Here is a 13,900-nt window from a genome sequence, read left to right on the forward strand (position 1 = left end):
AATGAATTTACAAAGTAAAAAAATATTTTTGCCTGAAAACAGATGAAACAGCTAGAAAGAAAAAGCTGAAATAGCAATGACTAACTAGATAGTCTTCATTTTTTTCCTACTCTGTTATAAAGAAAAAGCCCTTACCTGCTAAATTCCTGTCCTCCTGCAAACTAGCTCTTACTCCAATAATCTACAAAGTCCCTGCCACAAAAAAAACCAACTTTGTTGCTCATTCCATTTTGTATAAATTAAATAAATTGCTGGCCCAATTACCGTTTAAGCATAATTAGTTCTTATTTATTATCTATCACATGTTCAGCTTTGCCACTTACCAAATCCAGGACCTTCTACTTTACTAAATTGCCATGTTCTAATTAGCCCTGACTCTCACAGAGAGAGGAATCAGCCTGTATGCTAGAACAGGATTTAAGACAGGACTTAAGCAAAATATGGGCACTAAGTAGACCACTGGAATCCGAAATGGCCCACACAGCCACTCCCCAACACTGGAGCTGTTACTGTTCCCTTTATGGGTTTCTTATGAGGCCACTACTGCACCTTGAGCAGAGTACCGCTGCTGCTTTTTGCAGCTGTGGGACATCCAGCTTGCACGCCAGAGACTTAAGCATAAAAGGAGAGACTCATGTTTGGCAGTTCTCGTCTACCTTGGGTGCTTGCAGCTGCACTCAGTAGACTGGCCTAACCTAAATCATAGAATCATATCAGTTGGAAAAGACCTCTATGATCATCAAGTTCAACCCAACACTACCAGGCCTCCTAAACCATGCCCTGAAGTGCCACATCTACATGTTTTTTGAAAGCCTCCAGGGATGGTGACTCCACCACCTCTCTGGGTAGCCTGTTCCAATGCCTGACCACTCTTTCAGTGAAGAAATTTTTCCTAATATCAAAACTAAACCTCCCCTCATGCAGCTTGAGGCCATTTCCTATCTTCCTATCACTTGTTACTTGGGAGAAGAGACCAACACCATGCTGAATAATGGCCCAAATTTAATTAAAACTTTTCCCATGATTTAGTAACTTCATTGAGGTTGAATATAACCTTCAAGCCAGGGCTGTGGGCTTAACTTTTCCTGCCATGCCTCTGATTTACCATAGCGACAGAGAAAGAACATGGCAGAAAAGGTGGGGAATTAACAGTCTCTGAAATGTCATGTTTCCATTTGATAAGAAAAAGCAACTAACAGCTGAAGATGACTTTAATTGCAATATCATGTAGTAAGCAAGATGATAATCTTGCATATTCACAATTTAAGACTGTAGTGCTGGTTTCACACAGAGATCCACAGCAAAGTTCATTTAATATGAATGACTGAACATCTTAGGGTCAGGAAGACAAATAAGGAAAGACACTTTTAAAAAGTATCCAGCTTGAATTAATTAATGAGAAATAAGGTTTTTCTTCACTCTTTAGACACAATAAGATTCCTACAATGCTCATAAAAGGAGTCTACAACATGAAACCTAATATAAAGGTACACACTGGATTTCAAAACCACACTTGTGTTTTACTTTGTAATTGTCACATAGTTATGAAAATTAGATGGCTTAATAAATAGCATAGGATAACAATGGGTTGCCTGAGGCTTTGGTTCCACTCTCCTTCTGATACAGGCACCAGTGTCATATAACCATTTTTTACCTTTATAACACAATTCCTGTCAATGCACATTGTGTGTCACGCCCAGGTGTTGGTAGTGAGGCTGCAGGCCCTGTGCAGTCCCAGCAGGCTCCAGCAGAGCCTGACGCAGGGCACAGCCCAGCCTGCCGGCCCAGCTGGCGGCACCCCTGCCGGCACCGGCTCAGCGAAGGGCAGAGCACGGCCTGGCAGCACGGGGTGAGGGAAAAAGTGTGGGGAGCAGCCCCCGGAGTGCCCTGCTGAGGGAAGGAGGAGGGGGAGGAGGTGCTCCGTGGCCCCCGGAGAGCCCCCATGCAGGGCAGGTACATCCTGAGGGACCATGGCCCCTGCAGAGCCCCCATGCAGGGCAGGTACGTTCTGAGGGACCATGGCCCCACGCAGAGCCCCCACGCAGAGTGGGTACGTCCTGAGGGACCATGGCCCCTGCAGAGCACCCACGCAGAGCAGGTACGTCCTGAGGGACCGCAGCCCCTGCACGGCCCCTGCGCAGTGGCAGGGAGAAGCATGAGTGGGGGAGCAGCAGAGAGGAGATGTTCGGGACCACCCACAGCCCCCTGTTCCCCATCCCCCTGTCTATGGGGGCCTGGGGGCAGGCAGTGGAGGAGCTGGGAATGAAGGAGTGAAGTTGAGCCTGGGAAAATGGGTGGGAGGCCATGTTTTACTGTTTGTCCTTATTTCTCACCATCTATACCTCTTTTAATTGGCAACAAATTAAATGAATTTTCCCCAAATTGCATCTGTTTTGCCCGTGATAGTACTTGGTACGTGACCGCCCTGTCTTTGGCTTGACCCACAAACTTTTTCACCTCACTTAATCCCCCTGCCCTGTTGAAGAGGGGGATTAAGAAAGCAGCTGGGTGGGGGTCTGGCAGCTGGCTGAGGTCAGCCACAACCTGAAATTACTAAGACTTTTATGCTCTGCACCTGAACCAGCTGGCTATTCTCAGGGTGGTAGGGCCATAGGCCAAGCTTAACCCACCACACAGGAAAAACACAAGCTGTGCTGAACCCATTCTTTTACCTGTAGGGGAAAATATTTTCCTTTATAGATGAGGGTCCATTTGAGTGAGTTCTGGTCATTTATAAAGTGCTTTTCTGGAAATGAGCAATGTTGTATAACTATCTAGACCTGAACACTGAGAATAAAAGGACAAACAAGGAAATTCAGTATTTGCATGTCTCTATTAAAAAGAACAACGTATTTATCAAAGACTTATCATATATATGGTATCACATACAAAACCCCATTCAGACACCAGTGTACATTGTGGTGTTAATCTAAGCTGGTACGTATATGCAACATAGATTTTACACAAATTTGAGCAGATTTGTCAAAATTTTAACATTGTTTTTTGGCAGCCAACTTGTAGGAGTAATATTATACACAAAAAAAAAGGGTCATTTCTAGCACGGTGATCATACTAACATAGTACATTGCAGGTAAGGTAGGCTTGCTTCTCCTGTGCTTGGCCTAAACACAAAACTAAATAAAAATAGAAGTTTCAGTTAGATGTACACAAATAAAAATGCTTCATGTGCTCTTCTCCCATATAGTGGTGCTCTGCTTTGCAAAGCTGTATGGTTCCATTCAGCATTCAGGCATAGACTACATTCTGCGAAGTTGCTCATGTTAAGTTTTTTGTACATGCACAGACACCTGCTGCTTACGGCGTTGGTGAGGCTGCAAAGGTTTTCCTGTGGGAAAAAGTTCAGAGGGCAGGGCCAAGAAAATCATCGCATTTCCTATGTAAGCTCTGATATCTTCACAATTTTTTCTGATCAAACATATCTTCTTATCTCAGTCCCATCATCTTCTCAGACTTTTGGCACTGAAAAATCTTTTTGAGTGGTGAAGAGTACTCCAACCGAGAGACCACTTATACATATGCTGCATCTGTAAAATGCAAAAAATAAAATAATCATTTGCCTGTTTTTTTCCTTGATGTTGGTATTTTTCGGGTAAAATGTTCTGAGAGTTGTTAATTATCTTTGTGTTTAGTTTACATTGCATCTTTCTTAAAATTTGTACCTCAGCTCTCACTGGGGTGGATTAAAGGCAAAGACACTTCCTCAGCAGTCAACTGTAGCCATGACAGTAAATACAGAAAACTTGTGGGGTTTTTTCCTTTTCCTTGGAAATAGCAGCATTTAAATGTGGTTACTCAATAACCATTGTGTTGTATATGTGGTTACATTAAGGGTAATGATCTAGAAAAGCAGTGTTCATAACTGGGTTTTCCCAACAAGAAGCTTCTGCTACAAAATAGGCAATTAATCTTCAAATAGACCATGTAAAAAACAGGTGTTCAATGACATACAGATTGGTGGCATCGGCATTACAACATCTTGTTTCATAGCATGTTGTTACCAGTACAGAGAAAAGATAATGCATTTGCAGTTTTCCATCCAAAGCAGACCAACATCTTTATAAATAACTTTTGCTTCTCAAGACAACTCTTCATGTGTCGTGAAGATTCTAACATTAGAAACTGTTAATCTGAATGGAAAATGCAGCCTAAAATTAGTCACAAACCATCTGCAACTGTGAGCTGTCATACAGAACTTTTAAATCTTTGTTCCTATTTTTTTTGTGTGTGAAATAGAATAAAATAAAGGAACAACATCTTTATATATGACATCTGTGTTAAATAGTTAACTTGGTGCTTTAAGCTATGTTCTGCTGTTTAAAGACTATTATCTCTGGGTAGTTCTGTTCTCCACTTAATCACTTATTTTCACATATTTGGATGAAAAGCAAACACAGCCTACAAATATGAAAAAAAAATATGTTTCAGCCTGAAGGATTGGATTATCACAGTGGTAAATGCATAACTACTGCTTTCAGACAGAGACAGTTGGTATGTAAATCAAAATAATTTCATTAGACGTAAGTTTTGAGTGGTCTTAGTCTAATGGCTTAACAATTTGATGTATCAAATTATAAGGAAAGTGCAAAATATGTCAGTCAATTTCTACATCATTTAGCCTTACTCAGAATATTCCTCAGTCCAGTTTGGCTAATTCATGGATACAGAGAGAAATCCTACTACAATAATCCAGTTGCCTGAGAAGGGAGTAAGACCATCAAGCCCTGAACGTGGACCTAAATACAAACTACTGCTCAGGGGTGTATCATGAAGGAAGCCTCTTTGTGTTTAGGCATTTTCAGGAATCTCCCTGTGTTGATGGGAGAGCCTTGAATTGATGGTTCATTGTATTCCATTGGCAAGACAGCCTCTCAGATGGTAAAAGACTGGCATTGCACTGTCCAAGTTAGTAAAGCTTTGCCAGTACACAGCAACAAAGAGAAGATTTGCTACCTTCTAGTAAGAAAATTACCTTCATTTGCTTTTACTATTACTTTCAGTTACGCTAAAAGATTTGCTGCTTTGGTTTCTTTTAGGGACAAAGTGCAGAAGTTGGCTCTTTAGAACAGTAAACTTGCCCACTGAAATTATTTAATGTTTTATGTTCTTTTTTGTAACCTAAGTGCATTTTCCTCTGTCAAAAGGGGTCAGCAGAGGCCAACACAGCAGGTGCAGGGTCTGATGGCCTTTTGCAAATTTCAGAATGTTATTAAAATTTATTTTTAAAAGGTTAAGATTTTTCTTCTGCTTTCCCTGTCTAAATAATGGAATAAGCTGAAATGCCACTCTCCGCTAGAGATGTTGCCAAGCTCATAGCGTTAGAGAACAAACTGCCCAAGCTTTGACATCTAATCAACATCACTAATAAATACAAAGAAGAAAGAACTGATTTTAAGCATTGAACTTTCCTCTGGGTGTATGTGCAGATTACACTGTGTCAGGTAAGGAATATCAATCCTGGAAGCTATCCTTGTGATAAAAAGGACTAGCTGTAGTTCTTGATATGTTTGACACTGGGTGGAGGCTTTTAAAAATGCATATTCATCAGCAGTCCCACTTTCTAAAATCACTTCATGAACTGGTCACTATTTAACACAAAAGCAGCTTGATAGAAGTTATATTCATGCCTATCCGTTAAATGATGGATGTTGAAACAGACTTGCACAGTACAGTAACTGTGTTCACACAAACTCACTATCAGCTCAAGACTTCAGTATGAGTGATTTCCAGTGCTGTCTGTTCCAGGCCAAGGAGTTTAAGGACAGAAGCAAATGTCACTTCAATTTCAGCTGACTAATGTTGTTTTGCAAAGTATTTGTCACCTGTACAGATACCCACTTGCTTGACTTGTAGGCAAACTTTTTTTGCAATGCATTTGTAATGGAGTGAGGCAAATAAAGCCTTTACCAGTGTGTGCTGTTAGGGATTAATAAGCCTGCTATTTCGTAAGCATTCCTCTGAATTTCAATATAAAAATTCAGAACTAGGCTGATGGTCCAAACTAAGCTTCAAAACACCAGGGTATGTATATTAGGTAAATTTTCCCAGGCAAAATTTACATTTTTCATTCTAATGAGATATCAACAAGCTTTGCTTCCAAGAATGTTAACTATGTTTTTTCACAATAACTTTACACTGCTTAGAAATGAATAAAAATTCTGCCCTTAATATTTATGGGTTAACATTCAAAGACTGTAGCACAGAAATTTCTAAAACAACCAAAAGCAAACTCATCCATCCACAGTTTGATTTCCCAAAAACCTGTGATAAAAAATAGCCTATGTCTCAAAAAGTATTTAATATTACAGAATAAAGTAACAATACCCTCAATATCACAAAAAATCCCACTGTTCCAACGAGCACTGACAAGGACAGTTCATTTAGAAAGAACAAACAAACCTACTAAGGCCAAAAAAATCAAGAATGTAACTGAAAGGAATAAAAAGAGAGAGAGGAAATATTAGTGTATTATAGACATACTAAATTTATATATAACTACACTGACCTACATACAAATCAGTATGGCAAGTACCCACTGTTTTTCTCAGTAATAAATATTGTTCAGTTAGCATCTTGGATTCTGGATATTAAACCCCCACACTTTAAATTTCCTTATACAGATATTTCCCCAACGTTGCCTCACTTTAAAAACTGGAGAAAACTTGTATGCGTCAGAAACACCCCATACATTAGGAAAAATAATTTTTAAAGTCACCCATATCACTATCCCCTCAAGAGGTCAGACATTGCCCAGAGAACATCCTGGAAAAAATAGTTCCCACCAGAATGATAACCAGGAAGAGCAATCTGCTGTGAGCATCCACAGAGTCCAGGCTAGGGCTGAAAATTTGCCTTTACAAAGTAAATTCGATGTCTCTGAAGCCTGACCATGCCCCTTTAAGAACCCAGGCCTACTCCAATGACCAAATTTTCAAGTAGCTTAAATGGAAAGAGTATCGGGCTGTAAATATTCATAGACTTACAATTATTTCAAGTGAAATGACTTTCAAGTCATTGCTGACTTCCATCTAGAAGGTGTGCAGGTAATTTATACAACGTGATTATAGTGAGACAGAGTAGCTGGCATCATCCCTCTAGAGGGAAAGCATGGGACGGTGGTCTTGGAGTCCGGAGCTCTAAGCGCTGGAGGGCATTCCAGGCAGGACTTTCAGAAAAGAAAATCCACTTTTTCACTGCTCACCTAAATTGCTTATACCCATTGCCCCCTGGAATTGGAGACTGAGTTTTTTTCACTGAGTTTCATTAGCTCAAGAGCTGTTGATCATCATAGGAGTCAGATTTTCTTGTGCCTGTTACCCACAATAACCTGCATCAATTGCAGAGTCTAGCAACAGAGACTGCATGGCTGACCTTGCAAAAACAAAAAAAACCTCAGAGGTTATTTATATTTACATTGCACAAATCCCCTTACTCTTGTTGGGATCTGGAGAAAATCACTACATCTGCTATGTTTTTATAATACATCAGGGTGTTTAGGGTTTAATCATTGGAATCTGTCTCAGTACATGCCAAATCCAAGGGAGTATTTTACATCAAAGCCTGGACTTCAGGCCCAGAAGTTCTAAGACAAGCTTTATGTCACTGCCAACTCCATCTCCTTTATTCCTGTCTAGAGCCAGTAAAACATTCAGCCTACTTCAGCATGTGGCCCAGAGGGTCTACCTGAAGTGGAGGAGTTGTCCCTGAATCACTCAGGTTTTAAGGGACCCTGGAGGTTTCTAGTCCAATCTCCTGCCTGAGGCAGGTCCCGTTAGTTCAGGTTCCTCAGGGCCATGTCCAGTCAAGCTATGAATATATCCCAGCATGGAGATTCCACAACTTCTGTCAGCTCCTGTCCCACTTCACCACCATTATGGTAAAATGTCTTTTCTTATATTTGTTTGTGATTTACAGTTTTCCAACCTGTGCCTGTTCCCCTTGTCCTATCCCTGTATCCCCTTTAAGAAAAGTCTGGCTCCATCTTTTGTCTGCCCTCCCACTAGGTAGCTGTGTATCTCGATTTTCAGAAACATCACAAAGGTGGTTTCACAGTAAATCTTTTGAGGTTTCAGAGTTTTAAAAGAGTCATAATCTCTATAAAATTATAAGGGAAAATCCATTTCTGAAGTTAGTGGGTGATGGCAAAGTTTGAAAAGAACTGTAAAGAAAAAAAGAATAGCATTGGTCTCCCTTCCCATATCATTTTGGATTTAGAGTGGGTGTCCTTCTGCCACCTGCTTATCATTCTGCCAAGGTCCAATGTGCTACTTGTTCCAGAAATACACAGAATTCTATCTGGAGTGCCAGGCCCATGCCTATTTCTGGAAAAGGAAAATACAATCTCTCACGGGCTCTGCGTGATAGGGGATGTGATACACCCACTCAATGCCGTGCTCTTTGGCCCAGGTGTCTATGAGGCTATTTCGGAAATGAGTCCCGTTGTCTGACTCAATTCTCTCTGGGGTGCCATGTCGCCACAGCACTTGTTTTTCGAGACCCAGGATAGTGTTCCGGGCAGTGGCGTGGGGGACAGGATATGTTTCCAGCCAGCCAGTGGTTGCTTCTACCATGGTGAGAACATGGTGCTTGCCTTGGCGGGTCTGTGGGAGTGTGATATAGTCAATTTGCCAGGCCTCCCCATATTTATATTTCAGCCATCGTCCCCCATACCACAGAGGCTTTACCCGCTTCGCTTGCTTGATTGCAGCACATGTTTCACATTCGTGGATAACCTGCGTAATAACGTCCATGGTCAAGTCCACCCCTCGATCACGAGCCCACCTGTATGTTGCATCTCTCCCTTGATGGCCTGAGGTGTCATGGGCCCATCGAGCTAGAAATAGTTCACCCTTATGTTGCCAGTCCAGATCCACCTCAGCCACTTCAATCTTGGCAGCCTCATCTACCTGCTGGTTGTTTCGATGTTCTTCAGTGGCCCGACTCTTGGGGACGTGAGCATCCACATGACATACCTTTACAACCAGGTTCTCTACCCGGGCAGCAATATCTTGCCACAATGTGGCAGCCCAGATGGGTTTGCCTCTGCGCTGCCAGTTGCTTTGCCTCCATTGCTGCAGCCAGCCCCACAGGGCATTTGCCACCATCCAGGAGTCAGTATAGAGATAGAGCACTGGCCACTTTTCCCATTCAGCAATGTCTAAGGCCAGCTGGATGGCCTTTACCTCTGTAAACTGGCTCGATTCACCTTCTCCTTCAGCAGTTTCTGCTACTTGTCGTGTAGGACTCCATACAGCAGCCTTCCATCTCCGGTGCTTTTCCACAAGGCGACAGGACCCATCAGTAAACAGGGCATACTGCTTCTCCTTTTCTGGCAGTGTGTTATACAGTGGGGCTTCTTCAGCACATGTCACCTCCTCCTCTGGTGATATTCCAAAGTCTTTGCCTTCTGGCCAGTCCATAATCACTTCCAAGATTCCTGGGCGACTGGGGTTTCCTACTCGAGCCCGCTGGGTGATCAGTGCAACCCATTTACTCCACGTAGCATCAGTTGCATGGTGTGTGGAGGGGACGTTCCCTCTGAACATCCAGCCCAGCACTGGCAGTCGGGGTGCCAGGAGCAGCTGTGCCTCAGTACCAACCACTTCTGAAGCAGCTCGGACCCCTTCATATGCTGCCAATATCTCTGTTTCAGTTGGAGTAGAGCGGGCTTCAGACCCTCTGCATCCCCGACTCCAAAACCCTAGGGGTCGACCTCGGGTGTCCCCATGCGCTTTCTGCCAGAGGCTCCAGGTAGGGCCATTCTCCCCGGCTGCGGTGTAGAGCACATTTTTTATATCTTGTCCTGCCCGGACTGGCCCAAGAGCTACTGCATGGACTGTTTCTCGTTTAATCTGTTCAAAGGCTTGTCGTTGCTCAGGGCCCCATTTGAAATCATTCTTTTTCCGGGTCACTTGATAGAGAGGGCTCACGATCAGACTGTAGTGTGGAATATGCATTCTCCAAAAACCCACAACGCCCAAGAAAGCTTGTGTTTCCTTTTTGCTAGTTGGTGGAGACATGGCTGTTATTTTGTTGATCACCTCCATGGGGATCTGACGACGACCATCTTGCCATTTTATTCCCAAGAACTGGATTTCTCGTGCAGGTCCCTTTACTTTGTATTATGGTGAAACCAGCTTTCAGGAGGATTTGAACTATTTCCTTTCCTTTCTCAAAAACTTCTTCTGCTGTATTGCCCCACACAATGATGTCATCAATGTACTGTAGGTGTTCGGGAGCTCCACCTTGTTCCAAAGCATTATGGATCAGTCCATGGCAAATGGTAGGGCTGTGCTTCCAACCCTGGGGCAGTCGATTCCAGGTGTACTGGACACCCCTCCAAGTAAAAGCAAACTGTGGCCTGCACTCTGCTGCCAGAGGGACTGAGAAGAATGCATTAGAGATATCAGTTGCGGCATAACACTTGGCTGCCTTGGACTCCAGTTCATATTGAAGTTCTAGCATGTCTGGCACAGCAGCACTCAACGGTGGAGTGACTTCGTTCAGGCCACGGTAGTCTACTGTTAGTCTCCACTCTCCATTAGACTTCCGGACTGGCCATATGGGACTGTTAAAGGGTGAGTGGGTTTTACTGATGACTCCTTGGCTCTCCAGTCGACGAATGAGCCCGTGGATGGGGATCAGAGAGTCTCTGTTGGTGCGATATTGCCGCCGGTGCACTGTTGTGGTGGCGATCAGCACCTGTTGTTCTTTGACCTTCAGCAACCCCACAACAGAAGGGTCCTTCGAGAGACCAGGCAAGGTAGACAGCTGTTTAATTTCCTCCGTCTCCAAGGCAGCTACACCAAAAGCCCACTTGTAACCTTTTGGGTCCTTGAAATACCCTCTCCTGAGGTAGTCTATGCCAAGGATGCACGGAGCCTCTGGGCCAGTCACAATGGGGTGCTTTTGCCACTCATTGCCAGTTAGGCTCACTTCGGCCTCCAATACAGTTAGCTCTTGAGATCCCCCTGTCACTCCAGCAATGCTGATGGGTTCTGCCCCTATATAGTTTGATGGCATTAAGGTACACTGTGCACTGGTGTCCACTAAAGCTTTATACTCCTGTGGGTCAGATGTGCCAGGCCATCAGATCCACACAGTCCAGTAAACCCGGTTATCCCTTTCCTCCACCTGGCTGGAGGCAGGGCCCCCCTAGTCCTGATCATAGTATTCATCACTCACTTCCGGTAAATATGAATCACGGATGTCTCTGTTAAGATCAGTCAGGCCATCAGCACTTATGCTCCTCTGTCTGGAGAATTGCTTATGGGAAACTGGGGCAGCAGCTCTCCTGGAGAAACTCCCCTGAGTAATTGTTCTCCCTTGCAGCTCATGTACCTGTGCCTCTAAGGCTGAGGTAGGTTTTCCATCCCACTTCTTCATGTCCTCTCCGTGATCACACAGGTAAAACCATAGGGTGCCCCGTCGTGTGTATCCCTTCTCTTGAGCCAAGGGACGATTACTCCTAATGGCTGAGATACTGGTCCGTACTGGTGGGGAGTAGGACATATCTTCTTTGAGTTGCTGGAACTCTCGGGACAGTTTCTCAACAGCAGAGACGAGCGAGGAAGAGAGATTCGCTTCATATTCCCGGAGTCTATCAATCAACTCTGCCACCGTTGGTGTCTCGTCATCTTTCCAGGACATCACTGCCAATGAGTTTGCATACGAGGATGGTGCGCTCCGTACAAACTTCCGCCACATGGGTTGTGTGCACTCAGCTTCATGTGGATCTTTGGAGGACCGTTGATCGTCCAGGTCACCATAAACCACCTCAAGCACAGCTAATTCCCTTAGATGCTGAATGCCTTTCTCCATGGTCATCCATTTTCCTAGGCGAAATACAATATCTTCTTTGAAGGGATACCTCTCTCTCACCGTGGACAGGAGCCGCCTCCAGAGGCTGAGGGCTTGTGTTCCTTTTCCAATTGATTTATCAATACCCCCTTCCCTAGAGAGGGATCCCAGTTGTTTGGTTTCCTTCCCCTCTAATTCCAAACTACTGGCCCCATTATCCCAGCATCGGAGCAGCCAGGTGATAACGTGTTCACCTGAATGACGCCCGAAATCTTTCCATATATCCCGCAACTCACTCATGGATAGGGATCAGGTAGTTTCCATTTCTTGTACACATGGTTCCTCCTCCTCCTCCTCTTCTCGTGATGGCCCTGGTTCCTCGTAATTTCTTTCTAAACGAGTTGACCTTCTTTTCCATGATTTCTTCTTGCGTATAGGGGCGACTGATACTGGCACAGGTTGGTCCTCTGGTTAACTGCAACGCTTGGCACTGGGGTTGGAGTAGCTGCAGTATCTGTCGCGACGGGTTGGGTGGCCGCAGTGCTTGTCACTGGGGTTGGAGTAGCTGCAGAATCTGTCGTAGGGGGTGGGGTGGCCACAGTGCTTGTCACTGGGGTTGGAGTAGCTGCAGTATCTGTCGTGGCGGGTTGGGTGTCCGCAGTGCTTGTCACTGGGGTTGGAGTAGCTGCAGTATCTGTCGCGGCGGGTTGGGTGGCCACAGTGCTTGTCGCTGGGGTTGGAGTAGCTGCAGAGTCTATCGTGGGGGTTTGAGTGGCCGCAGTGCTTGTCACGGGGGTTGGAGTAGCTCCCTTCTCTTTCCCTAGGGGGTACTGAATAATGTTAAATAGGGCCCAATAGGCATGAGCCAGACCCCAGCACATGGCAGTGATTTGTATCTCTCTGGAATTGCCAGGGTGACAACATACTTCCTCCAAATGTTCTACTAATTTTTCAGGATTCTGCACTTGTTTAGGGGTGAAGTCCCACACCACGGGGGGTACCCACCGTCTTAGGCATTTGCCCATACTTTCCCACATACCCTGCCACGCATAGCTATCGAGCCTTGGGACCGATCTCTGGATTATATTCTTAACTTGCTTACTAACCTTAGACAGATCTGATACCACCTGCCAAAGCAATATCAACAGATGTATCTTAACTACACAAGGATGTTCAAGATACTGAAAAGTTGTTGTAATGAAGGAGGAGACATTACATAAGATAGTAGCTACGGTGCCATTCTGTATTTCCTCCATAAAAAACTCCTCAGAGGAGGAGGTATAATTGCTAATTGCCTCCATGAGGTGGTAGCTGTAGTACAGTAACGGCTTCCATGCAAATCCTAAATAACCGATAACAGTCAAGGCCAGTGTTTTAATAACAAGTCTCCTAGGCAAAATATCTCTAATCACTGCAGAGCACAGCAAACTGACAAAACCAACAGCAAGTTTTAACATGTACTTTACAATCAGCATGGTAAAGACTGGACAAACTAATACTGCGAGCAGATGAATCAATGCGGTGACCAGCAGCTGTTATTATCTCAAACCCTTCGAGCCCCACGTTGGGCGCCAAAAATAGGCTGTCGTGGTTCAGCCTCAGCTGGCAACTGAACACCACGCAGCCGCTCGCTCACACCCCACCCCCACCCCTGTGGGATGGGGAAGAGAATCGGACAAGCAAAAGAACTTGTGGGTTGAGATAAGCACAGTTTAATGATTACAATAAAATGATGATGATAAATGATTATGATAATAATGACAATAATGTTAATATAATAAAAGGGAAAAGGAAGGAAAGGGAAAACAGGGAAAAAAACGCAGCGACACAAACGATACAGCCGCTCACTACCCGCCGACCGACGCTGCCTGTCCCCGAGCCGTGATTGCTCTCTCCCTCCTCCGGCCAGCCCCTCCCGGGTAGCATACTGGGCATGACGTTACATGATATGGAATATCCCTTTGGTCAGTTTGAATCCGCTCTCTTAGCTGTGCCCCCTCCCCTCCCAGCTTCTTGTGCACCCAGCAGAGCATGGGAGGCTGGACATGTCCTTGACTAGTATAAGCGCTACCCAGCAACAGCC

At 44.5% G+C, this 13,900-nt stretch overlaps 1 long non-coding RNA gene across 8 annotated transcripts in view; it reads right to left on the bottom strand.

Annotated features, from left to right (window-relative positions):
- Positions 1-2,814: 2,814 nt before the first annotated feature.
- LOC142061278 (uncharacterized) overlaps positions 2,815-13,900 on the bottom strand; it is a 346,726-nt gene continuing 335,640 nt past the window's right edge. For all 8 annotated transcript variants that reach the window (XR_012662094.1, XR_012662097.1, XR_012662095.1 and 5 more), the window contains one exon: positions 2,815-3,545. This is a non-coding gene — a long non-coding RNA (uncharacterized LOC142061278). The remainder of the gene's footprint in view (positions 3,546-13,900) is intronic.

The sequence above is a fragment of the Phalacrocorax aristotelis genome, chromosome 8 (assembly GCF_949628215.1).
Source record: "Phalacrocorax aristotelis chromosome 8, bGulAri2.1, whole genome shotgun sequence".
NCBI lineage: Eukaryota > Metazoa > Chordata > Aves > Suliformes > Phalacrocoracidae > Phalacrocorax > Phalacrocorax aristotelis.